The 26805-nt window shown below is 37.6% G+C and overlaps 2 long non-coding RNA genes across 6 annotated transcripts in view; both read left to right on the top strand.

Moving 5' to 3' along the window:
- LOC135578643 (uncharacterized) overlaps nt 1–26805 on the top strand; it is a 208486-nt gene that overhangs the window by 100075 nt on the left and 81606 nt on the right. The window lies entirely within an intron of this gene.
- On the top strand, nt 13–18095 carry LOC135578644 (uncharacterized). Its single transcript, XR_010470597.1, has 2 exons — nt 13–9911; nt 10001–18095. It is a non-coding gene; the product is annotated as an uncharacterized LOC135578644 (long non-coding RNA).

Here is a 26805-nt window from a genome sequence, read left to right as displayed (position 1 = left end):
ATTTCTCTATATCTGTGGCTTCTGTAGAAAAAAAATTCATCTGCACAGGACCTGAGTGAATGCATGTGCCTCTGTTACTATTTAGGATATGAGAGACTGTCTGTCTTTTTAATTTCCTAGAAGTTAAATGTTGGTTACTCAGTCAGTCCATGTGAGACAAAGGAACCTGCCAAAGAATTCACCCCACCTGCACTCGAAACCTGATTTAGACTGGGACGAATTACCCTTGAGAATTGGCCACCCTTCCTCACTGGCTGTTACTGGAGCTAGGACAACTAGGTCAGGCATGCTGTACCTCTTGTAGGTGCTTCATGTCAGGTGAGAGCCCTAATGACAGGCATTTAAGCTTTATCCACCAGTGATCACAGTTGAAGAAAATTCCTCATGTGACTTCTGTGAAGCTAAATGCTCAATGTCACCACTTGACTGCCAAGTCCCTGTGTCAGCATATGGGAAACTGTGGGTATCAAAAGAAAGTTTTGTTCCACAAGGACGAAACTCCCTAGTCAGAAATAAATTATTCCTTTCATTTGAAATGTTCTGGTGAATCCCAGATTGTCAGGCTGAAGTAGATGCCAATTAGGAAGCTGCCAGCCCACACACTGAAAGTGGACCCCATTATAAGCCAATGAAAACAAGGTCTTGCAAAGAAAGGTGCCAGGCAATCTTGGGTTGGAACTCCTATCAGTTCCACCTGCAGCTAACAAAAAAGCATACAAAAGACGTACTAACATTGATTATCTGATTCAGGTGTTTGATGGGGTAGCTTGCAAATGCTTGCAAATGCATGATATGACTATAACTTACATAGAAATCCCTAAATACATTGTTTCAAAAATGATATGACATTCAGAGATCATATTTGGTGAAGTGCCCTGTACTTTCTCAAGCGACTCTTTTGTCTCAGGAGATGGTAAAATACTCAGAATCTTACAGATGGTTCCCATTCAGACCAGCAATTGATAATTGAGTCCATTTAGTTATCAAGGACAATCAAAGCTATGTTTTCCTGACTGGGTGGCCACCAAACAGAAAGAGAACAGTTTTTTGCTCATAGCTTCAAGCTCTATTCCCACTGGCCTTGCTGTTTGCTTGAGCTTTATTTCAAGTGTTGGTTCTAGCTGTAACCTTGGCGTTTCTAACCCAGTCATGAGAATGCTGGGGATATGTGACAGCTTGTGCCTCCTGATGCTATTTCTGTAGCAGTAATCAGACCTTTCTACATTATGAATGTGGGAAATATCTTTTGTGTCTGTAAATCCTTAGCACTTGCATTGACCCAGAAGCTTTGCTCATGGTGAAGATGAAGATTTTGCTCCTGTTGTATAGAATTAAAAAGTTTTCACTACATAAACTGTATTGCTAAGATTGGATTAAAGATAAAATGATCAATGGTGGAACATAGCTGCCAGATTCTTCCTGCCAGCTATAGATTATGTGGCATAGTGTGGCGGATGACAGGCCCTAGGAGCCTGGGTCCTGCCTGTTTCATTAAACAGTATGAAGCCGGCTGTCAGCTATTAGCATGCAGAATATTAGCAGCACCATACCTGTCAAAGAGGAAAAAAGGGCCTCCATACAGCTATATCACTGTAATCCATTCCTCAGTTTACTGAACTGAAGCTTGATAGGGGGTTTCTCAAATGCATGTGCTGCCCCATGCTGTTAAGAGTTTTGTATTTTCATCTCAGATTATATGGAAAGATTTTATGCTAGCTCCCTTTTGGTTCTGTATCTGAAGTTGTTCAAAGGCAGAAGTTATTTCTTCCAGAACTGAGTGTAATTTGCACTCACCATGTTGCCCCAGAGACACCTGTTTCATGGTTTGGGGCCCTGGAGGTGGGTAGAAATTCATCCTTCCATTTTGCTGACTCTGTGCCATCAGAGGCATCCCCTGCACCCCTGTGGTTTTCTGCTGTTGGCTTTTGAATCTGGGCCTTGGCCATTTGGTGCCTGGCCACAGCATAGTGAAATCTGGCTACAGCAAAGCTGAGGAATAAGGCCAAAATGTGGATTAGGGAGGATCCACTTGATGACAGACTGTTGTATGTGCTTTACAGGGGTGAGATGGTTTTATGATAAGAAACATTTGCAACTGAGAAATAAATGAAATGTGCAAGAGCCAAGATATACTTTGGTATCTTTCTGAAATCTTCAGTACCATATAGCAACCAATCCCCCTCTCTCCAGCCCCCCTCATCTCTGTCCTTTGTAGACTGTTGGCTGAAGATTCTAGAGCTATCGAGAGGTCTTGACAGAGGTTAAAGCTGCTTGAACGCCTGGTCAGATTTCCATGTGCAAATCTGGAAGGTTGGCAAAGGACAGTTTTGTGGATATTCTCTTCGTTCAGTTCATTTAATGACCCAAAACACAGTAGCACCGTAAATGTAGAGAGGTCATGCAAAAGTGTCTTTATTTAGCCTCAGAGTTCAAATTGCTCATCTCCTACAGCTATGTTTCACATCTGCGGTTCTCACCCTCTGCATCCAGGTGCTTGAACAGTGCCCTTTAAGAAACAGTAAATGTAATTATCGGCCTTCTTAAACTACAGTATATAGCTGACAGCTCTCTTATGGCTCTTCTGTAGTTCACTAGAAAACATGAAATTTACTCAGGAATCCTAAAATGCAGGAAGTTGGGTCATATATTCTACAAAATAATATATGCCTGTTTTTCATGGTTCCGTTATCATGTTTTGTTCAAAAAATATTGACTTAGAAGTGTGTAAGATTGACTTAATAGCAAACCAGCAAAACTATTGATAAACCCAGACATCTGTCATGGAGGTGAACCTTATGGAACATGCTAGGAGAAGATAGACTTAACATTTCCTTCAGGTTCTTAAAGTTGAAATGTTTCCTCATAAATGGTGGAGCTATCAACCCTTAGTAAGATTTTGGTTGGTCTAAAAGGCTGAGCCTTATTTTATATTATAAGTTGCAAGTTTAGTTTTTCTGTTATTTATATACATTCTATAAACTTCACTTACTATGTCAACATGTTTTTTCCATCTTAACTGTTATTTTTCTCATGTAGTTTTATTCCAAATAATTTGGAGAAGTGGGTATTTAAGGATATACAGACTCTATATATGTATGCCTCTATAGCCAGGTAGCTGGTTTTGTTAAATGACTGTTATAATCTGTTGCTTTTCTTAGTAAGATCTGAGGATTCTGTAACTTTCCTGCACAGCAAGCATAGAGCTTGAACAAGAAACCGTCTTGAAAACCTGACATGGGTGAAACTTGAGTCCCTCCAAAAAGTGACCTCCAAAAATTTCCCCAAGATGTCTGGCAGAAACTCTGTAATGAAAAATATCAGATCTGGCATTTGTGACATCTTACCTTTGTGGGATGCCAAGGAAAGCAACTGAAACACAATTTTTCTAAAGTAAAGAATGCATCCACTGAGAGTCTTTTTTGGAAGAAAATTTCCTTTCATTTTTATTTTGAGACTCATTATTTTCCAGGATATGATGTTTCCTGACAAGTAGCTGAGATGCTGTGATAATATGACAACAGTAGTCCAATGCTTTGGCAAACTTGTAAAAGCAAAGACGCAAAGACATCAAAAATTAAGCCCAATTGTAAGACAAATTCCCACATTTTTTTCTACAATATAGACCCAAATTTTATCAAAAAGAAGGCCTATGTTAAGATACAGACTAAAAAGACATGAGTTCTCTCACAAAACAACTTAGGTGCTTAAAAACTCGTCAACTAACCTTTAAAAAACTGTATCTTAACCTACTTAGAGGAACAGTACTTGTGTCACTTGTAACTTGGGTGTACACGTCAAGTAATCAGTAAGAACAAAACTAAATATTGGAGTGTGGGCTGTCTGCGTGGTGACAGCATGGAAAACCATGAGTCAGCTGCTAGAGCCATTTACCATTAGTCTATCTCATGTGAGATTTTAATGTTGAATCACTCAGAACTGTGACTCTCAGGGTGAGTTCTGGCCTGAATGGAGTCAGAACTAGTCTTTGTTAAACTACAAATTTACACATTTGGACAAGCTGTTTTGTTGTGTGAATGTAAATGCTCTGGAAAGAGACACATGTGTTGGGTCTGACCTTTTATAATATGAGGAACGGGCAGACCTCAGCATGTTCTGCAGCTAAATAAAGCAGGACATCCAACTCATTTCTAGATTCAGAAGTCACATTCAGGTTCAGCTAGATAGCAAAATTTTTAGATTTGCCCATATTTAGTATAAATATTTCCATGTAATTTTATGTAATTTTATTATAATTTTCTGTTTCAAAGCAAGCCAAAGCAAATCACTGCAAGGGTGTCTCTGTGACAAATGCACCCAAAGTCCACAAATTAAAAATCTTTTCAAGAAGAAAAGTAACCCGAACATGAGTTTCTGTGCAGAAGGGTTTTTTAGTGCTCTTAATGTCCAAAGGCAGTAGTTCACATTATGAACTAATGGCCTGTGAAATGTCATTTAAAAATAAAAGATGTGTTTGAGTCAGTGGAATAACAACATCTTTGACTGTCCTGTTTTTTCCCCAGTGTTTTGAAAGTCATTTAATTTTTTCTTCTATGTTTTTACTGAATGATACTTGATCTCAGGCTAAAAAAGGACAGGTTTAATTACAGACCATAGCTCTTTTTGTCTCAATTCACACAATTTTGACAACAGTGTTTTAAATGCAGGGACTCTAGCACAGCTTAATTGAAATTCTGATGATGTTTTTTGCACTAATTGATACCCATGTTGGCAGACTGAGCTCAGCGACCCAGGAATGAATGGACAGGAAGAATGAGACTATCAGCTTAGCCTTGCAGGTGGTCTTTCCTGATCAAGATTAAAGAACACTGGCAGGGCACTGCAGGAAAGCCAGCACCGTTGATACCCTGTGCTATTCTCATTTTGTATTTAAGCACAGGATTTCAGTGTTCAGGCTGAGATTTTCAGTCTGGTTCCATTTGCAGTAGTAATAATAATAATAATACCTAAAAAAGACTGAGAAATGACTTGATTACACCGTGTAAGGAGGTTGGCAAGGAGAAAATACCAGGTACAAAAGAGGCCTTTAATCTTGCAGCAAAAAGAATAGGTGAAAACTCATGATTTGGCCTGAGTTTAGCATGAATTCAAATTAGTATGAGATACAGATTAATAACAGGTTAGAAGTAAGGTGTTAATAAGCTCTGGATCAAAATTCCAAGGATATGTTAGATTTTGCATCCTTCAAAGTTCTCAGACAGCGTTCTAACACAGGGTCTTGAGCTCAGCACAAAGGAAACTGGCAGGATAAACCATGGCCTACAATATGCAGGAGATCAGACTAGTCTGTTCTTTACCTTAAAGGCTATTAATCCTGTTAATACTTACTTCTTACACAGTGTTTTCATCAAAGAATTTAAGAAAGCAGATCAGCAGCAGTATTCCCATTGTATGGATATGGGGACTATGTCTCAGGGAGGTTAAATCACTTGTCATAAGACATTTCAGAAGCCAACGGCAGAAAGAGTAAGACACAGCCTGTTTGGCAAATTCTGCCTTCTCAACTGAACGCAGTGATCTACAGAAAAAAAAATCTCACAGATACAGTTCATTTCATTTCATATTTAAAAACAAAGGAAAAGACTAATATTTGACAATTGAAAACAAAATATAACAGAACATTAGATTAGACTAGCCTAATGATCTCCTCTCCCTGTGTCTCTAGGATGCACATAGGACTCTCTGAAAGGTTAGTTAGTAAGTGAAGAAACATAGCTGAAACCTTATTTCAGTAATTTCAGAAGCCTACCTATAGAAAGCCATTTTGAAGGCAATCTTATCCCATTTGCCAAATGTTTGCATGAGGAACTTCTATTTATTTTTTAAATTAAAGAGCATAGCAATAAGTGGCCTAGGGTTAGGGCAGCAACACCAGCAGTTTACCTTGATAGGAAGAGGCTTTGTTGGAACTGCAGGGCTGAAATAGCTGACAGGGCACTTAATCTGGCTTTGTGATAATTGAAAATGAGATGGCCTATTGGCCTGGGATGTGCATTTGGTTTTTATGGAGCTGCACCAAATCAGATCTTAAGGTGGAAACTATAAATGGCTTTTGTACATCTGTGCCAGACTATTTCTTGCAGCTTTTAATTTCACAAGGTAGAGCAAGTACAAGTATAAATCTCATCCTGAAACCTGGCAAATTTCTGTTGATTACAGACTATGCAATATCATATGTAAACAAAGGGAGACAAGATTTTAAAAAATATATAAGCATTTTGAAATATTGCAATATTGTTGTTTATATTAAGTTAACTATCTCTCCTGCGCGGAGTAGACAACTGCCAAGATTTTTGTGTGTGACAGGCTGTGCCAACATTTAAATTCAGATGCTCCAAAATCCTGGGAGGAGAAGGGAAAAAAAAAAGACATTTGGAATGAATACATAGTACAGCCCATCCTCTATAACATAGTGAAATGTTCTCTGGTAACCAAATTTGATCAGCTAGCAGTTCTGAATGCACTATTACATTCATCACTGATGTTTATTAATATTATATTTCTGTGGCAATAAATCCAGGTTATTGTTAAAGTGATATTGTTTGTGTGAACTAAGGTTCATTGACCTAGAATTAGGTTTAAGAATAAGCTCTTTTCCTAAGACTAAGTGTCTTGCACAAATGTAGGCTGATGTACATTTTCACAAAGGTGCATAGGTATAAATTTGAATTTAAATCTCTCTACTGTACCTGCTGATCATAGATAGCTGAACTCTTTTTAAACACAATTAAATCCCATTGTTATCAACTGTCTGCAGCTTGAAGAGCTCACAGTAAGGCACAGCACCTTCAGAGCTGAACAGATACTACTTATGCTTAGTTTGCTTTTTCTGGTAGGTTTGGAATGGTCCTAGTGCAGGGTTTGTTTTGCTCCTGCATATGCACATGTCAGCAGAAGGGTGAGACACCATTGGAAGAATCACTGGCAGGAGAAGAGGAAACTGGGAGCAGGTTTTGACCAGCTGAGTCCTCCCCATAGGATCTAAAACAGACAGAGTGAAATGAGAGCTTGTAGTTCTCCTACAGCCATGTTTGAAGATCCAGGTCACTTGCCTGAAGGATTGATCAGCTGGACATTTGCCCATGATATAGAGCAGGGGATCAGAGAAAGAAGGAAGTTCTAGAGGAACACAGTCAGGATTTAGAAAGTTTCTGGAGTGCTCATATTCTGTAGTTTGTATGCTGCTGGTAAGCTTATCGTGTAGGACAATAGCAATGTGATTAAGTCACGTGAATATTTGATTACAGTTAGAATGGATTCACTCTACTTTTCATGTTTAAAAAATGCTGCTGCCTTTCTTGTGGGTGGGTGCTGTTTTCATTTACATTTAGATGGTGCCAGAACATCCAAATGCAGCAGCACAATTGTATCATCATTCTGATTCAAAAGTCAATGGCCCTCTGAGAACCATACAGGAGCTCATACATCAACAGGATGGCGAACAGGAATATAAAGTGTACTGGTGGGATATTGCACATGCTGAGCCTGATTCTCCTCTCATCTATGCTGTTAAAACACAGGAGTAACAGCGCTGAAATCAACACTGTTATACTGGTGCAAGTAAAGGAAGATTCAGGCTTTCTATGTGTCAAATTCTTTGATCATCTGAGTGTGGAAAGGAGAGCCCTCTAAAATGCTTTGGAAGCTGCCTTCACCTAAAATGCTCAGCTGAACCAGTGCTTCAAAAATGATGTTTCCTTGTGTTCTTTGAAGCACTTAGTCAGCTAAATCATTTGAAATACACTATTACAGAGGCTGCCAGTGTCACCAGTAGAGCCCACATTGCTTTAGAACATCCCCTATGAATCTTGTTTTGAGTATTTTCTGTAGTAACTCAACCGTTTTAATTTGCTTTGGACGGAGGCACAGCAAGTTTGCAGCCTTTGTAAATTCTCACTAAACATGCATGGAAGTCTGTTTAGCTGTGTTTGTTTGTTTCTTTCTTAAATTTAAAAAATCAGATCAATTTTTTTTGATCTTCTAGCTGAATATGTATGTAATGACATGAAAAATACCTTTCTTATTTTGAATGTTGAGGTAGACATTAAAATAGCTAACACTATAAACCTAGAATAAAAATAAATAAATCTGTGAAGTAGATACACATTTTCATCTACTCTTTCCCCTTCCTAGAAATCTCACAACATTTTATCTACAGATCAGACCAAATATCCTTTTCTCAGCTTTTGTGTTCAAGACAAACAACTAAAACTTGGTTCGTACCTTAATTCTGCATATGTAATCTTTCCTATAGTCTTCCGAAGACATAGTGGATTTCAACCGTTCCCTTCTAACAGACGGTGAAATTGAGAGGGGAAAGTTTTGTAAATTTTAGGAGACCTGGACGTGAAAATCTTGTTGTCCAGAAAACAAATCCCCTAATGATTAGGACAAGATTGAAAGAAGGCCCACAGTTTGCATGAAAGATGGAAGACTTTTTCATATATCAGATTTTCAGTGTGACTTTCTTGGGAATGTTACAGTTTTCTTAAGAGACTTCTTATTTCACCAAGTGCACAGAGGCATCAAAGAAAGACGAGTTTATGACACCAATGAAGAAAATTGTAGTTGCTTATCATATTTTAAGTCAGCAAAAAAAATCTGTGTACATGTTACAGTAAGTTAGACTTTTTCTCTGTATTCTGTGATTTATTTTATGTTGGTTTTTTTTTGTTTGTTTGTTTGTTTGTTTGTTTGTTTGTTTTTAAACGTGGAAGAAGCCCCTGAATATGGAAGAGACTGATACATTTCTTTCCTTGTGACAGTCTTGTACTTTGGCTCACTTTTTCTTTCTGAATCATGCTTTTGACACATTTGCTATGTCTGTTGTTTACATGCTAAAAATGGTGCTGGTGTTGCAACCTGCTTTTCTGGTCCACCAGCATACTTCTTCTCACACATGCGTGATAACCCCTAGAATTACTCACTCATAAGAAAAGCTGCCCAGGCTGGCAGGCAGAAGAATATTGATCTGAGGACATCCACATTGTTGTATTGCATAGTAAATAGGTTGGTTAAGGACTCTTTTCAACAGCTGTAGCTTGATCTGGGGTAATGGTGATACCCCCTGCCCTTTCCCTCAAGTACTAGAGGGAGATCCAAAATCAAACCGGTGCTGAAGATGTCTCCTGGCCTTGAGTGCAGTTCAATATAGAGGCTGGAGTCCCTAACTGTGGAATGGTCTTTGTTGGTATGCATATTATGATTGGTTTATATTTTATATTAGATATACTTCATATTATGAAGTTTTTCCATTTGTTAATGTTTTGCTAGATTTTAAGTACACAGGTTGAAATTTTCCCTAATAGGTATTTGTTTCAGCAGATTTATTTCCTTTTATTTTCTCTTTCTCTTGAAACTCCTTTCAAAGTATTTGTGGTTATTTTCAGTAAGCTGCTTTGAAAAGCAGCAGAAGTACCCTTTGAACCCTATACAAGAAAACAGGACATTTCTGCTACTTTTTCAAGAGCTTGAGCATCCCTCTGCTTTGGAGCAGGGCATTTAGCAGAAAGGATCTTTCTGTGCCTCTTGCCAGCTTTGTGTTTGGCCCATTTGTGTGCCTTTGGAAAACTGCAGTTTGCACAGTCGCACATAGTTGGCAGAGAAAGCTTAGATTTCACCAGCAGTGTGGCTACTGAAGAACCTGGGGCTGTTGTGGGGTTTGCTTCCAGTTACAGCTGTGGGCTGGGAACTCAAAGGGTTTGTCCCTACGTGCTCTCAAGGAACCTTTGCTGAGCATGGGTGCATGGGATGCAACTGTTTTGGATAAGTGCTGTGAATGGAGAGAGGGACCAGTGTCATCAGAGAGATGAACAAAGCACCGATCTGAGCGCCTCCATCTGCACCAGTAGAAGAGCTGGAGCTGCTGGGACTGGCCAGGCAAATGCATAAGGGTGAGGTGGAGAAGGCATCCCGGCTTTGGATGGAAAGACTTGTAATGTTAATAAAATGTTATTTTAATGATTTTTTTTTTTTTTAATAGGGGACATGGGGAGCATTGATAAAAATTCTTGGATTTCCTGCTTTTGACAAACCTGAGTTCCAGTACTCTGCTCTTAATCAGAGGTTTCAACACACTGACTGTCTTGTAGGAGACCCAAAAATATTATCTCGTGCATGGAAGCCAAACAACATTTGTGAAAGAACCATAATGTGGCTTGTAAAGTCTCATGCAAAATATATCAACCTTCATAACTGCCTGTTTGAGTAATATTCTTGAAACTAAAGCTATTGTTTTGTTTTGTAAGTATTTACTTTTACTTTGCAACTTTGTGTATCAGTAGCAACATTTAGTGTTTTGTTTCATCTTTATAAGATACAAAATAAATGCATGCTACCTTTTACCATGTCAGGATTTGAACACCTTCATTACAATTACTAATACACTGTTGCACTCTCTGGTTGTTAATAGAATTTTCTTAATGTTTACATCAAAACCTTTGCAGAAATTTGTTGCTGATTTTTTTGATTCATATATCAGGGACCAAATCCTTATCTTAGAAAGTATGGTACCAACAAAATCCACACAAGTTGATTTTTTTTGTTTTTTGTTCCAAATGTTTTAAAATTTATCCAGAAGTGATGTAAGAGAGAGCAGCTTGTCTCGTTTGCAAATCGAAATATTTAGAAAAGATTATTCCCATTCTGTATTGACGTATCTGCGACACTGAAATTCGTTCAATAGTTAAAGAACACTGGAATCAGTCCTGTTGGGGTTCTGCTTTTTTCTACTTTAATTTGTCTGAAATCATCGTCTGCTTAGTGATTAAATAATAAGTATTATGTATTAAATATTGGGAGCCAAACTTGCTGCTTAGAGAAGTGAGAATCCAGCATACTCCATCCCAGAGTGATTACTCTAGATACAGGCTGATTTAAGTCAGAAGAAATAAAATGGTAGTTATGTATGAATATTTTGTTTGTCAGTGGTGTGTCAGTGTTCAGTATTTGTGTATGTATGTGTGTATATATATATAAAAGCACTTTTTGGTAAAATAGTGATTTATGTTTTACTAACTAATGCTATGAGTCCAAAGTATTTCTTTGATTGTGACCTTTAATATAATTTTTTCCAATCTGCTGTTTAGCAGCTGACTTTAACGTATTTCAAATAGAGCTATTTAATACAGCCCATTATAATTTTCCAGCCTCATCATAATCTATTTTTCTAACAGGGTCACCTTTAACACATGATGAGATGAATGTATTTTATTAACATCTATTCTTTTTATAAGGGTGTCTGATTGAAAGCTGCATTTTTTTTAATCCACAAGGTTTTTTAAAAAAAAAATCATATACAACTTTGAAAAATTCAAAAATGCGTTATTCTTAGGTAAAAGTATACTCTCTTTTGCCAGTTGTCTTCTGTCTTGAATAATATTTTGTAATCTTCTACTGACAAGTGACTCTAAAAGACGTCTAATCTGTCTTTAGACACAGCATATAGCTGCAGTTTGGTATAATATCTCTTTTTGCTGCAAAAGGCATTTAAATACTTTCTCCATAATTTAAATGTACTGTGCAGTTTTTTCATTTTGGGGAGGCAAAAAAAAAAAATAGAAGAGGCAATTGAGAGTTCCAGTGCTGGGGGCTGTCTGTTAATCTTCTTCCATTGTTTTATTTACATAGATTTATGAAATCCCAAAAGAATTATATTTGTTTGTATGTAGTGCTGTTACTTTGATATAAGAAGGAAGCAGTGGCTCTGCCCCTCATACACAAACTTGTCAAAATGTTTATTAAATTTCAAGCTTATTTGTTTAATCTTTTAGACAACAATAGGAACACAGAAAGCTGATCAACAGGACTTTTGTTTTGACCAAACTCTAAAAATATAGATTTTTTTTTTTTAATCTGGAAGAAGGTTTATTTCTGGTCTGCTCTGACAGAAGGGTGATAGGTTTCTATCTCTTAGTCTAATTAATACCTCTAATCTTTTTTAATGGTTAAACAGTCTCCCTTTGGTTGCAAGGCAGAGAAGAGATAAAGGCACATAAGGCTGAGGGTTAATCCCTGTATTTTATTTCTTAATTTCTGCTATAGGGATTCCCTTTCCATCATTTCTGTTTACTTTTAAGCCCTCTTCAGATGCTGGGAGAAGGACACAACAAAAAGTTTGATTAGGGCTATCACTCAAGATTAGACAGACATTAAACTTTTTGGAATTTAATAAGAAATAATTGTTAGCTGAACAAATGGGCTAATCTGGTTATACATCCCCTTTTTATTATAATGCCTGAGAAGCAAACAAAAAAAATACTTTTATGTGGATGGTTTTGTTCAGCTAGTGCTCTCTGCCTTGCATTATTCCAGAAGAGATTGTATGTGAAATGCAAAACCACAAACAATTATGGATAAAAAATATTAGGCAGCCAGATTAGGAAAATATTGTATGCTTTACACTGATTTCTACCAGTGTCTTAGGTCACTTCATGGACAAAATCTAACACCAATGTTATGTTAAGTATGAAATTAAAAAGGCACAGAACATTAATGGCATTTCATTTAATATGCTCTCACCTTAGAAGTATGAGGTTAGATTTTCATTTAAGTAAATTACAAGTTGGTTTAAAGGACGTTCTGAGAAAAAAAAATAAAAACATATATATGTATAGGAAGAATTGTGGGAATTTTTACCACTGATAGTGGTGTGGGTCAGATTTTTGCCATGTTGCTTCTGAAAAACAAAACAAAACAACTGAGTTATTTTGTTGTGATAGCTTACAAAAGTATGTTGGAGGTGGATACATTGTACTTCAAAGGTTGTAAGTACTATCACAGGAACAGCTTGATGATAAAAATCATCTTTTCTTGACTCTTCCATTTAGAATTTTAATGTGTTTAAGTGAACTGTAGATGTGGGAGTATTCTGCAAATAAGATTAGAAGCTCTGATGTAACCCTTCCAAAGAGATTATAAGATTTAGGATTTGGGCTCAGACATGTACATGTCCTCAGATGAGACTTTAAAAAAATTGGATTTGTTGTTTATATTTTCCTTTGTATAGAAAGAAATACTGTCTTCTTCATTAAGTGATGCTTGTATACTAGAGAACCTTGAATAAATGTGTTTCCACTTGCCATTGAACTGATATAGACTATTCTGAAGAGGAATTCTCTAAGTAAAAACACAAATCCAAAGACCACAAGCTAGAGATATAAAAGTCAAACAAAAGCAGATAGTACCTACAATTTTTATATGAAGTTGTGGGGTTTTTTTTTGTGCTTTGGAAAGTCACAACACCTTTATAAAGAGTCACTCTTTTTTTGTGTGTGCAACATACTTGTTTAGTTCAGTGCCAGCATAAAACAAAAGCAGTAAATGTCAATATTGCCACTGTGCCTGCAATATTAGTTTTCCTCGCTGTGGGGTGCAGCTTAGCTCAGCCATGCTCTTGCCTGTTGGGACCTGTGTATTCCCAGTACACTCAGCAGCCACATTGGATTTACAGGATGAGAACTTCCTACCATTCACCACCTCTCCCACCAAAAAGCCCTTTCCATGATACAGTGCTTTCTGCTGGCGACACTTTGTGATGTTGATGTGAGGTTGCTCCCATCTAGGTAACAGCCATGCAGAATGGTCAGCAGATTAACAGAGGTGGCAGGGAAAGAGGGAATTTGGGATTCTCCTTGTCATTTACTACGTGCTGCATAGATGAAATAGGGCAACATATATAGTAGTGTTGTTGCTACACAGACAAAACAAGGTTTGTAAAGAAAGGTGGCGTCTTTTGGTTGACATTTTAGAAGAAAACATACAAGTTCTACGGCACAGAAGTCCTTCTTCATGCCACATTTATAAAATATCTCTGAATGATTTATAGTATGGAGACTAATAAACTAAACACTGGATTTAAAGGTCTGGTTTTTAGCTGAATATCCCGTAACATACAAGGTACTTCTACAAAGGGTTTATAAATTGTTATACTTTGTGCCCCTCAACTGCTTAAAATTTTAAGTACATGTGCAATTGCTTTCCTGAAATGGATGCAAAGTCCTCAAATCTGGCATGAACAAACCCTAAACTGTCAATTATTCTAACTCATATGATTCACCATGACTTAAAAAACTGAAAGAATTATAATTAGTGGTGCCAAAAATGTTACACTTTTTTTTATTGGTTGATAGAATTACTGCTAGATGGCAGAAAATAGTAGAGTGACTGAAAATGTTTAGGCTTTTTCCTCTGTTTCATACTATTGATTTTCAGCTCTGCTCTAAATTATTCAAGCTGAACAGCAGTTAAGCCAACGGATGGTATTTTAAAATAGAACTAGGAGAATGGGTTTTCATTCCTCTCCAAGTTTTGGTAGAAGAAGTAGCATTTTAACAGAAAAGAGGAACAGGTCCAAATAACCTGAGGGTGTTCAGTGTTAAGAGATAATATGTACTCCTGGGTTAGCCCAGAAGACCAAAGAATTCTTGAGTTACTGATTTAAAACAAATCACACAGTAGCTGTGCTGATGTCACGGATGCTGGGAGTAATGAGACTATTGAAGCTGAGAGTATTCTGGACTGAAAGGAACCTCAGCAGGCAGGTCTTCCCAACAGACACCTCCATGGGCTGTAGAAATCAGGAGGATGTGGTTTGGAACTATGTTTGGATCTCCGGTAGCTTTGTCTCTGTTGCCTGCTGAAGTATGAACCTTCACAAGGCCTGAAATTCTATTAAAATGAAATGGGTTTGAGGGGTTTTCCAGCATGCTCTTCTTTGTAGAATTCCATGACTCATTTTGTCATAAGGAAGGTGAAAAAGCTTGAGTCAACAAACTTGTTAATTTCTAAGGTGCTATTGTATTTTCCTCTGTGCTCAGTCCACTTCCATCTGTTGTCATATCTTATACTTCAGCAGTACAATCTTTATAGCAGGGGATGTTGCAATGAGGCATCTACTACAAGAAACACCTAATTTATTACTGAGACAGCTAGGTACTATAGTAATACAAATAATTAGCATTAAATGGCCTTTAATGAGGGATTTAAAAGAGAAGAGTGTATTGCCTTTATAGACTAGTTCATTAGATGTGAATGTATGTTAAAAAGTCCATTTTGATTTAGTGCTTCATAAATAAGAGTGTCTTGTCATAGAGGAAAGGGGCAATGATTCTTTTCTCATTGTGGCCTCACCTCATTATCAGGAAGATATTGGCAAATACTGAGAGCAGTAGCAGAAAAGTCACGCGATTATTTCTAACCCACCCATGTCTTCAAAATTGCCTTCCTACATATTTTTTTAAGAATGGTTGGTTGATATTTCAAACCTGTGCCTTGATTCTGCTTCTCTAGGCAGAAACATGCTGGTGAGCTCTTACTTTATTTCTGCAACTGGTCCTTTGAAGGAAAGATTTCTAATTTTACCTCCACAATCTTAATAGAAATAAATTAAAAATTGAAAAGGGGACCGGGGAAATAGTCTCAGTTATGGTGATATGCTGAAAGACCTAAAAATGTATAATTTAACTGCAAGATGATACTAGCCTACAATATTCAGAGGGTCAGTCCTTCACAAGAAATTATTTAGTGCACTAGAATTAGGTGTAGTGACGTAAAATACAGTCTGAATACATGTAAAACGTCCTGACTGGTAAGTCTATTTGCCTTTGGCATAGTTACAAGAGAAGTGACAGAAGCCCAGGGCTTGATAATTAAATGTTACACTGGAAATTTTTTTATAGGAAATGATTCTGCCTCAGTTTGGGAATAAACCAGGTTATCTGATGAGACATTTTTCAATCTGTAGAATACCTGTTCACAAAGCAATTTTCTTTTACAGTAAAAGAAATATCTCTTTTCTAGGCAGCTTTGGAACAATTGCTGGCTCTCTTTTGGTGATACTCTTGGGATCAAAGGTTTCTCATGTGTTACCACAACATTAACATTATCATTTGCTAATCTCTGTAAGTTAACTGTCAAATGTACAAAAAGATCTAATATATATCACCTACCATAACTTTATTAGGGCAGTGAATTCACAGCCAGGTCTGATATAAATTTGTAAGCTAAATCAAACATGTAAATCAAACATGTTAATTAAATATGAGGAAAAGAAAGGATCACCAAATATTTTTTTTTTGTTGATTGAAAAATCTTGAAGTATCTTGATGAAAGAAAGATAGCTAGAGCAAAATTTCCATTCATAAACATACATCCACTATTTTGCTATCTTCTTTATCTACAGGGTATTTTAAAAATGAATTAGATGCTGAAGCAATTAAGCTATAAAGTAGTATTTTCTAAACCACTCATCAAGTAATCCCAGTCTTAAAAAGATAATTGTCAATAACACAATAAACATTTATAGCCTGTGTATGCCCCTTATGAAAAGTGCTTTCCTGTTGTCATGTTGACTTTCCAGGGAAAGTGTGCTTTGCCCAAATCCTGTTGTATATATTGTCCTTTGCTACAGATGCTTTATCTATACACAATAAACAGGCAAATTTTATCCAGAAAGCCTTTTTGGGTTCTGGAGAAGTACTAATTTACACTTTACTCATATGAACTGAGTTTTCCCCATAGCTTAGATTCTGCATGAAAGCTAGAAACATTGTGATGCTGATTCATTTTTTGGAAGTATTTATTCTGAAAAATAACATACTGTAAGATAGCTTTGAGTGACACTGTTGTGCTCCCCCTGAGTAAAATTCTTTCAGATAAATCCGGTTGTCAATTTTGTTATTGTAAAAGGCTCAAGTTTTTGACTGCATCTATTTGTTTGTTATTGAATGTGAACAGCAATGTATAGGGATGAAGTTTTATTAAAGGAAGAATTTAAAGTAGACACGGTTTGATAAATATGGGAGATATATGTGCTTTTTTTAGGAATATGACCTCAGGGATTTTCTGGCTTTTCTTTCAGCTTATAGCACCAATAATATTTTGGAAAAGAATGGACCATTTCTTGAAGTCACCAGGCTACACTGACATTTTCATCTCAGCTTCTTTTTCTGAAGAAAACTTCTTTCATTAGAGTATCCTGCGTGTGCAAGGAAGGTTACAACGCCAGCTGTAGTTATGAAACATAACAGAGAAAGAAGCAGCTAGGTTTGGTCAATAGCAGAAGTTTTGCTGTCCATCTTTCCTGCCACCTCCCATCCAAACCATTTCTCCACTATACATACTCTTCAAAATATCTCACAGAAAGAGAGATGCTCTTTCTCAAAAAGCTAATCCCTTACATCTTCACAGTGCCAGCATGATTTCTTAAATACCAAATGTGTATTTATCCAATGTTCTGAACAGAAAAAGTTCCCTAGTATCTAAATTCTGAATCAATGTGGAGATCTTAGCACCATTAGTAATATTAAACAGACTTTCTGCCCCTAAATACTTTCTCACTCACCTTATCCCACATATGCCCTGCCTATGTAGAGCACTGCCACTGCCATGAAGGCCAGGGTACTGATGGTTTGACTGCTCAAGAAGGTCAGGAAAATACCTTGTCTTTCTTCACAGACATCTAGAAACTCTCAGTATGAGCATTTCAGATCTGAACAGACATGGCAACAAAATAGCTAGAATGGTCTACTCTTAAGCGATCATAGTTTGGATTGCTCTGGGCATCGCAGACCACTTGTCGTGTGGTGCAGATAACAGGGACAGAGCAGTTCAACCCAAGATGGAGGTGTGACATTTCTGAGTGGTTGTCAGAGCACTCAGAGAAGGGACTGCAATAATCCATGTGCAAGACATTAAAGCACAGCCAGGTACAGAAAAGTCCACACTGAAAGGAAAAAAAATGACCATTATAATTGTCTATAATTCACACAGTGAAGCTTATCAGAAGGTATTTGTGTGTCAGTGATGAGACTTCCTTAGCAAAATGTATATATTTACTTTGTAAATTAACCAGAGAATGTGTAATTTATTTCTTTTGCTACTTCTTCATTAAGCCATAGTATTGAACTGAATTACATTTGCTATAAAGCTTGTTCCGTAATTTATTTCCAAATTTAAGGAAAGCATCTCTGTTTCATACTTTAAATGGATTAAGCCTGTTACTACAAATATAGTTGATTAGGAATGCTGTCTAAGAGTCTGAATTTAAAATGGAATTAAATGTGTTATAACTTTAAAAAGGTTTGCTACTTCCTATTTATTTATTTATTTATTTATTCATTCATTCATTCATGTATTTATTTATTTAAGTGGCCCTTTAAAATTGATAAGCTTCGTTACCCAGAGCTTTTGTGAATATACAAGACTGAAGAAAGATAAAGATTCTGCCTTCATTTACATGTCACTATAGCAAGAAGACAAACTCTAAATCACCATCAGTTCATCTGCGAAGTGTTCTCATTAGCTTTAACAGGGAGCCAGACCTTTCCTCATATTGGAGGAAAATCACATCAGAAGGGACTGGCTTCTCTCCAGGTACTTGAGAGGATCAGAAACGGAGGTTTTCCCTAACAGCTGACAGCTTTTACAGTGGTTTTGCCTGTCAAACATCTGTCTGGAACAGCTTCTTATGGCTGGGTGAAGGTGTCAGTTTCATAAGGTAGTTGGCATCCTGAGGAACCCCAAAATAAAAGGAGACACTGTGATATGTTCTCACTCCCAAGCACAGCAAGAGCAGCTGCCTGCCGCTCTGCCTACGGGAGATCCTCCTTCCATAAATACACTTAGTATAGGTAGAGCCACTTCCCAAAGGTGGTGTTGGTGAAGTAGCCACAGCAAATGCAAAAGCATTGTGATTTTCTTGTTAAAAGTTGAATAGGAAAGGTGGCTAATGTCTGAGCTTTGTGTGGAGAGTGGAAACTGGAAGCTGAAACTGGAGGGGACTGAGACAGGGCACACTCCACCCACCTCTACTGGGGCCAGATGTGCATCCACAGAAAACGCGCTCCTGAGTCCTCTTATTGGATCAAGCCACAAAATGACCTTTATGGGCTTTGCATCATGTTCTTGGGAAAAGAAAAAAAGCAACCCACCAATAACAACAATGTATTTCAATGAAAACGTCAAGATTTTCAGGTTGTGCTATTTCAGTATTTGACGGAGGATCACTGGAGATATTGCTTAATTTCATCAACAATATCTCTGAACTGATCATCAGTATATTTCCACTTTTAGCTAATGATTTCCAGTTCTGGAACAAGCCATTTTTTAAAAGTTTAGCATTGCTCAGGATCTACTTTGCAAAGATGAAGCACTTCATGAGCTCATATTTTTCATTTCCCCAGGACTGTCGATAAAGGCCTTCTTTTCCTGTGAGAAAGTATTTCTATTTGAAAAACTTCAACCTTGTTTTTAATTCCCATCATTGTTATTGAATTGCCATATGGCCTTGGGCAAGTTACTGAACACTTTCTGTATCTTGGTTTATCTGTTTAGAAGAGTGCTTACACAGCACAGCACACATGTACTAACACTTCAGAAAAAAGTCAGCCTAGCTAGTGCCTTACCTCTGTTCAAGTACTTTTAGGGAGGAGCAGCAAAACTAATTATCACCCTTCCCCTTGAAGAGATAGAGGGTGCGATGTCCTTTTTGTTTCTTTTTAATCAGTATAATACACTCCTCAGGAGGGTATTTTGGGACAAAAGCGAGAGAAATGGAGGAAAATGGAGAGATGGGCCCCCTCTAATTGGATACTTAATTCCCTGGCACCTAAAATGCATGTTGGTTCTTCTTGACACAAGTGTCCTACCTCTGGGCAGATGGTGGCTTTCTGGACCCATCATCAAATGCCTATGACTATACTCTGATATTGTTATGCGGTGCTGATCAGAGGACATCCTCGGTGAAGCAAGAGAGGAGGTTGGAATAACAGTATACAAAGCTAGGCAGGAAAGAGAGAGACACTTTTAAGAAAATGCAGCTTTGGAGCCAAATCGGAGCAAAGGGAGAGGAAGCAACATCACCTGTTCCTTGAGACAGCAACTACAGGAGATGGAAGTACAGGGAAACACAACCACAGGTATTGCCTAAACTGTGTGCTTGGGTGCTGGAAAGAATAAAAGAAGGAAAGTGGTGACTTTGGGAAAGAACCTTATATCGGACCTAGTTGCACCTTGGAAACACAGGGTGCTCGTAGCAGCTGGCTGCTTACGACATTGTTGGCTACCTGATTGCCAGACTTGCTGCGGTCCGAGCCTTCATCGAATCACAACGCAGTGCATAATCAGATTTGACTTGCGAGAAGTAAAAGAAGAAATCTCAATGAGATCTGCAGATCAAACAAGACACGTAATTAACTTCGGCCCTGCTTATTCACACTGAACATCCCTTCTATCTCTTCTTTCCCAGTTAGGTTAAATTGTAATATTTACCACTGCCCAAAGTAAACTTTGAAGCAGTATAGATCAGTATTTGGATCATACTGTGGAAAAATGTCCTACCATACGTTATAACTACACTCTTCATGTCCTTTGGATGGACAGTACAGGGAAAAGCACTGTGGTTTGGTTTTTAAAGTCCCAGATGAATGAACTTTTAACAGTATTTATTTCAGTCTTCCTAATATCTGTAAGGGAATACACAGCATTGTACATTTTTTATTATTCCCTCCCTGTTTGTAGGACAAGTTGTTGTGTCATTCTCTCTTTTAAATGGCCTGTAATACCAGATTCTAACACCGGAACAAGCTGCTCTAGGTGGTGGCTACTCATATGCATATCAAGAAGCAAGTGCTAACTGGGACAGGCCCACAGTGGGCACCAGTGCCTCACCAGGAGGGCTGGGAAGGGGAGACTCAGAGGAAGAGCTCAGGGGTGATTTCTGACAAAAAAGAATGTGTAACCAAAGTTCATCCTTTATTTCATTTTTTAAATTCAGCAGCATCTGCTGTACTGCCTGGTTCTACATGTTGAGGAGACTTTGATGAAAACAACATCCACTCTTTGTTGAAAGTATAAACAAAAAATCTGATGACTTGTTTTAGGCAGGAATGCTATGCTGATTATGAACTAATTAAAAATGGTTTTATTCTGCTGTGCCATGGGAAAATGAATTACTTTTCTGGCCATAGAATAGTTTGCATGTTTTAAATAATTAGGTATGCATTTTACTTTAAAATTTTTCATTTTGTTTAAAGACATACAGTTCTTCAAGGCTGAAAATAAAATGCTTCCTTTAATTTTTAATATTTTTGAGGGATTGCATTAGTGAGAAATGCGTTTCAAACCTACAGCCAACTTTGATGTAAGAATACAGGTATGGATAAAACCTCTGGGTAGTTACCATACACTTTTACCTCTTTTTTCTTAGTAGCCCTATGACAAGAAAAAACCCAGTTTTGAAAATATAAGTGTGACATACTGCATTTGAGATACAAAGTAACCATGTCTAATGTTAGGAAGTAATGACTTTATCTTTCAGCTGTAACTTAACATATTTCTCTCTATATACTACTCATTTTAGAGCTAGCTGTTTCTAGAATGTATTAAATATTTAAAATGGCAATGCCCACATGATATTTATTTGTAAAAGATTTAGATCTAGTAATCCAAGTCCACATAAAGCTGCTATCCAGAGCTGCAGCTTTCTAATTTACGTACACACATGCACACCTATATGTACAAACAGGCAACTGTTTTTTATATGGAGAGATAGCTCTTAGTTGTGCAAACCAGTAATATATTCTACACTATTATTATAAAAAAGGAATTTAATAGTTAACTATTCTGAGGAAAAAAAGTTCTCTAATACAAAAAAGCATGCTTTTATTAGAACTGAACTGAGCATGCTGAAATGAAATAGTAGGCCTGTGAGAAATTAATCTAAGCTTGGAGATACAGATTTGTATTTAGAATGTGAAGGGCTCTCAAAATGTGCCAAATTAATCATAGCCTACACCTTCATGGTACATTTTTTGCCATGCTTTGTGCCCCCAGTCCTTCTGCCTCACCAGCCCAGGAGAAAATATCTTCAAGCGTGGACAATCTGTAGGGAGAAGAGTCAAGGGATAACGTGTCTGGAGCCCAGGGCTTCTTGCTATTCCAGGCTAGGAAAGGGTTGGGTAAAATCTGCGTACAAATATCATCATGCTCTATTAAAGCTCTTCATGTCCACTAGTGAAGTATTGAAACAGTAAGACCTTAGAGCACTTTCCAGTTTGTAAGTCCAAATCTTGCATCCGAACATGTTAGAGCAAGACCCAGTAATGAAGAAGTCATCTTGCTGTCTTCCCCCATATCCTGGTTTCCATGGGAAAGAAACATGGACACAAGGACCAGAAAGAAGCTCTGCCGTGTTTCTGAGTGTGGTACGGAATATGGTCCAAGGCCAGTCAATGGATCAGACCTGGGTATTGCACGGAGGGACACATCTACCCCAGGAAGATGCATCCAAACCTACTTTTGAAATAGCTAAGAGGATCAATTTATCTTTATAAGCCAGGGCTTTCACAACTGGTATCGGCAAGGCTGGCTTTAGGAATAGACAAATGGGAGCAAAATGTCTCCGCTGCCAGACTGCTGGCCAGGTGGGTTCACTTTTGCTCCTTCTGTCTTACTCTGATCATTGATCCACCTTATCAATTTTGCATACAACTGGTTTAGTTCTGTTTCATTTGTATTAGTTGAAGAGGCAAAAGCCTCTTCATAAATAAGCTATTAACAAAAGTGCAATTTAAGGGAGGAGTGGGTGGGAGATGTGAAAACAGGGTCATGTTACGAGTATTGCTCTGTCTACCGTAGAATTGATTGGCATTTTAAATCTCATTAATGACTTTTTATAGTGGCTTCTCATCCTTGGAAAACAGAGAGAGCACTGGATTGGCTAATTTTGGGGAAAGCTCCTTCTCTCTCTGTACTTCATCTTCTTCACAGGTAAAATGAGGGGACTTGTATTCTTTAAAATGTGCTGGTGCAAGGAATAAGCAAGCTATTAGTACCAGAAAGTTGGCTAAAGGTTTCCCGTTGTTCATCATCATTCATCACTCATCTCCTCATCCATCTTTCATCAAGTAGCACTCATCCTCACATGGCAGCAGTCAGCCCCTTTTGCTGCTTACCTTTCCATCTACATGCATTTAAAAAATAATAAATACTGAAATTACATACAGTGTATTAAAATAGTTGATGCATGTTGCATACCTGATGGAGGTCCAGTTGCAGCACCTAGCAGCAGGGGAAAGGTGATGAGACAGGCAGTACTGTCACCATTTTCATTTGAGAAGGGTGCTCTGATACTACAGGAATGGCCACTGTGTGAGCAGACTGGTTGTGACTGGGCAAAAGGTGTGGAGGAACACTCATTGGAAGTGTATGTACATATTGAGTAAAATAAATCACTTTGTCCTGTAGTGGGCAGAAATGTATAATGTTTTAAGTCCAACCTTTACAAACATTGTATAGTGACCATTGTATGAGACCAGAGTTATTCCTTAGTGAAATAACAGGAAATTCCACTCAAGTCATAAAGTTGTCAAGAGGCAAAGGTATGGTTTGTTCTGGAGATTAAATGCATATATATGTTTTTAAATGTTATTATTGTTGTCTTTTGTACGGGCATGCTTCAGCAAGGAAAGGTAGAAGAGCAGTAGAAGGAAACAAGGTCACAACTTTGCTAAATATTACAAGCTACTCCAAATCAACTAACCATGAAGTGGTCCTCAGGGGTTATCTAGAGTTTAGTCTTTTAGCAGACTAATTAAAAATGTGCTTGTGTGCCTCTGTACAGAAAGGTTTCTTCTAAGAATATTAGGCCTCCGTGGATTGTTTTTTACTGTATTTCTTACCAAGCTACTAGGACAATGCTTTCCAAAACTGGTGACAAAATATATTTTTCACTACTTCTTCTGTCAAGATAGACTCCCATGGGTGATGCTCATCCGTACTCATGTTTGTGTTTGATTTACAAGGATGTCAATGTTAACCTCTCGTTTACGCCACGTAGAGTGAACCTCTCTTGTTTAAGACACATAGAATGACCCACCACCTCTACACTTTACCTGATTCACTCCTTAATTTGATGAAAGGTCCGGGTGCAGAAAGTTCTTTTAGCAACTGCAGTAACAGAATTAAAACAGCAGAAGTAAAAATAGAAATCCATTCAGTTTCTTATGAGAAAGAAGGTAGCAAAGGTGTGTGTCACACAGCATGACAACAAGACTGAGTTCAGAGTTGGGTTATTTTATTAATTTTATATTCATCTCATGAAAAGATATTTAAATATAATGCATCAGATGATAGATTTTTTTTTTTCTGAAGTCAAAGGAAGAACTAGAGCAAAAGAAATCCAGATTCTTCTTTATTTAGTTAGCACAAGGGATTTAGTATTGATCTCCAAAAAGGGTATTTTTCCAGGTGCCTAAGCTGATCAAGCCCATAGTGCACATCCACAAAACTACTGCTCAAAACACACCTTTGTTTTTGCTGGTAAGTCTGTGCCAAGCAACCTCCATGTTACCACTGAGAGTAAACTACTTGGAGCTCTTGACCCTAAAGTATGAGACAGTTTTCTAAGATTTACTTTTAATTTGCTGGATTGTGTTTGAGAAGTGTGAAGGTCAAACAGAGTCTTCACCGAAGGTGCAAAAAGCCAGAAATTTTGTAGCTGTGTCCATGTTCCTCACCCAAAAAGACCATCTCTGGGAAGGTACTTCAAAAGCATGACAGATGCCTGTACAAGACCTTGGCCTCAGAAAAGCAGAAGAGGGATTCCAAGCCTACATTTTCTTTTGTTGGAATTCGCTCTATCTTAATGGGTCTTCATGTTTCACCGTAAATCTTTTTCTCTCTTTTCGGCAATAGAAAAACTGGGATAAAATACCTTCAGAAGAGCATGTACTGCTACAGACCCTGTGCAGAGAAGAGATACTGCCCATCTGAGTAGAGGCAGGTGACCAAGTTTCCTTCTATATGATGTCTTCTAGTTCTTGTCACCCCAAGTGAGTTCTCACTGCACTGGTTTCCCCAATGTGTTTAACCTTTCCTCTGCTCTAAATATGAGCAGAAGCTTCTACTTTGGGGCTGAAGACTTCAGGGGATTGTTAAAGGTTTTGAGAATCTGAGCATTTTTTTAGCTGAGGTTATCAGTGTTTCAGGCTGTTTCAAAAGGCTGGGAGGCCCTAAATCACCCAGACAACTTTAAGAATGTTACCTAGAATCACTACAAATGGCTTTAGTTTGCAAACCCATCTGAGGTAGGTAACTGTGTGCATTTGAATAGCCCCATTGAATTCAACTGGTCTGCTGACATACATCAGGTTAACGTGTATATGCTTGATGACGCAGACCTAACCAAAGGTATTCTACTGAGACTTTCTCTTCTTAAAACAATGGTTACACTACTGAGTAGCATTCAGATATTGCCATTCTGCTTTTGTAAAAGTCCATTGTTGCTTTGTTGTTTCTCAGTTAACAAAACAATCTTATTTAACAATCTTATTTTTCCCTTGATATTTAAAATTCATTGATATTATATAAATTTGTGAGGTAATAAGATGTAAAAAATAATTAGAATTAAAGAGTTATGTTGTTCTGGAATATTATCATGGTTGTTGCCATTCTAGAATTTGTGTTATCAGGGCACTTATGGCTGTATACAGGTGTTTTTCTGAAACCACATGAAATATGAAAACAAAGAAGTACATAAATAGGAATTAGAACAATATGTTAAATAAGGACTAATCTGTAGATCTTCATATTTTGATACTGTATCAACTTGCTGAGATATTCTGATTTCATAGTAGGAGTGACAGGAAATACCTTTTTTTTTTTTTCCCTGATATCACAGTACATTTTTTTGATACATGGAATACAAATGGTAAAATAGTTTACACTAATGGGATCCAGCAGTATTTTTTATTTGTCCTGATAATTAGGAAGAGATATAACACCTCAGTCTCTTTCGAGATAGTTTTTCTAAAGAATGGCTGAATTTGTTGCTCTGTCTTCCACTGCAGCATTATTTTGTTTTATGCTTCAGGGATGGGCACATAGGGTGGCACAGTCCAAAGGCAGAGCTGGCCTCTGATGACACTACAGATATGAAACTGAATATCCTCAGCTTGCACAGTAGAACATTTCCGATGTTTACATTTCTGAATGGGTTATTGAAAATGTAAATAATAAAAAGGTGAGTTTTACCTTCAATTTCTTCAAGACAGATAGGGCAGAGTGCACACATATTTCATTTTATGAAGTGAAATATGAAGCCAGAGGGCTGTGTCTGTTTATTTCAGGTGAATGGTTAACTTCTAAAAGCAGTTTTCATAAACTATAATGAAAGAAACTATTATCATAATTACCACTGGATGAGGTTTTTGTTGCTGTTTCTCATTATAGAATATCAGTTAGGAGTCCTAGGATTGAAAACGTGGAGACTATTTCAGGAAAGGCTTCAATTTCCACATCTTAGGGAATTTTGGTTTAGAAAGCTCATGTTCATAGAGTATCCTGAGTTGGAAAGGACCCACCAGGATCATGGTACATATTTATTTCCCGTCTGTTGAGAGGTGGATATGGCTATCTGTCTTCTGTGTGAAAAATGTTTTGAGAAGAGCTAGACTCAAGGACTCTTTCTGAAAAACATGAGATTTTTGGCCATTATTGTCTTGAAATGGGAGGACCCTGTCCTCACAGCTTGAGTTCTGTGGAAGTTTTGTTGCTGGTTAGCATGAGCCTGTTGCACTGATTAGCTGTTGTTGCAGGTGTCTGTCATGAAAGGTGACAGTGACAGGAAGAGGTCTCTGAGTAACTAAACAGAAACCTCAGTTCTGACTCTACACAGCGAAGAGCATGGTTAGCTCCTTGTGTTAACAAGCACATAAAGTTCTAGAAGGAGCTTTTTCATACTGAATGGTTTGATTAGTAGATGTAATGAGGTATAACACTCAAAACTAG

The sequence above is a fragment of the Columba livia genome, chromosome 2 (assembly GCF_036013475.1).
Source record: "Columba livia isolate bColLiv1 breed racing homer chromosome 2, bColLiv1.pat.W.v2, whole genome shotgun sequence".
NCBI lineage: Eukaryota > Metazoa > Chordata > Aves > Columbiformes > Columbidae > Columba > Columba livia.
The sequence above is the reverse complement of the archived record's forward strand: the minus strand, read 5'-3'. Positions and strand labels throughout refer to the sequence as shown.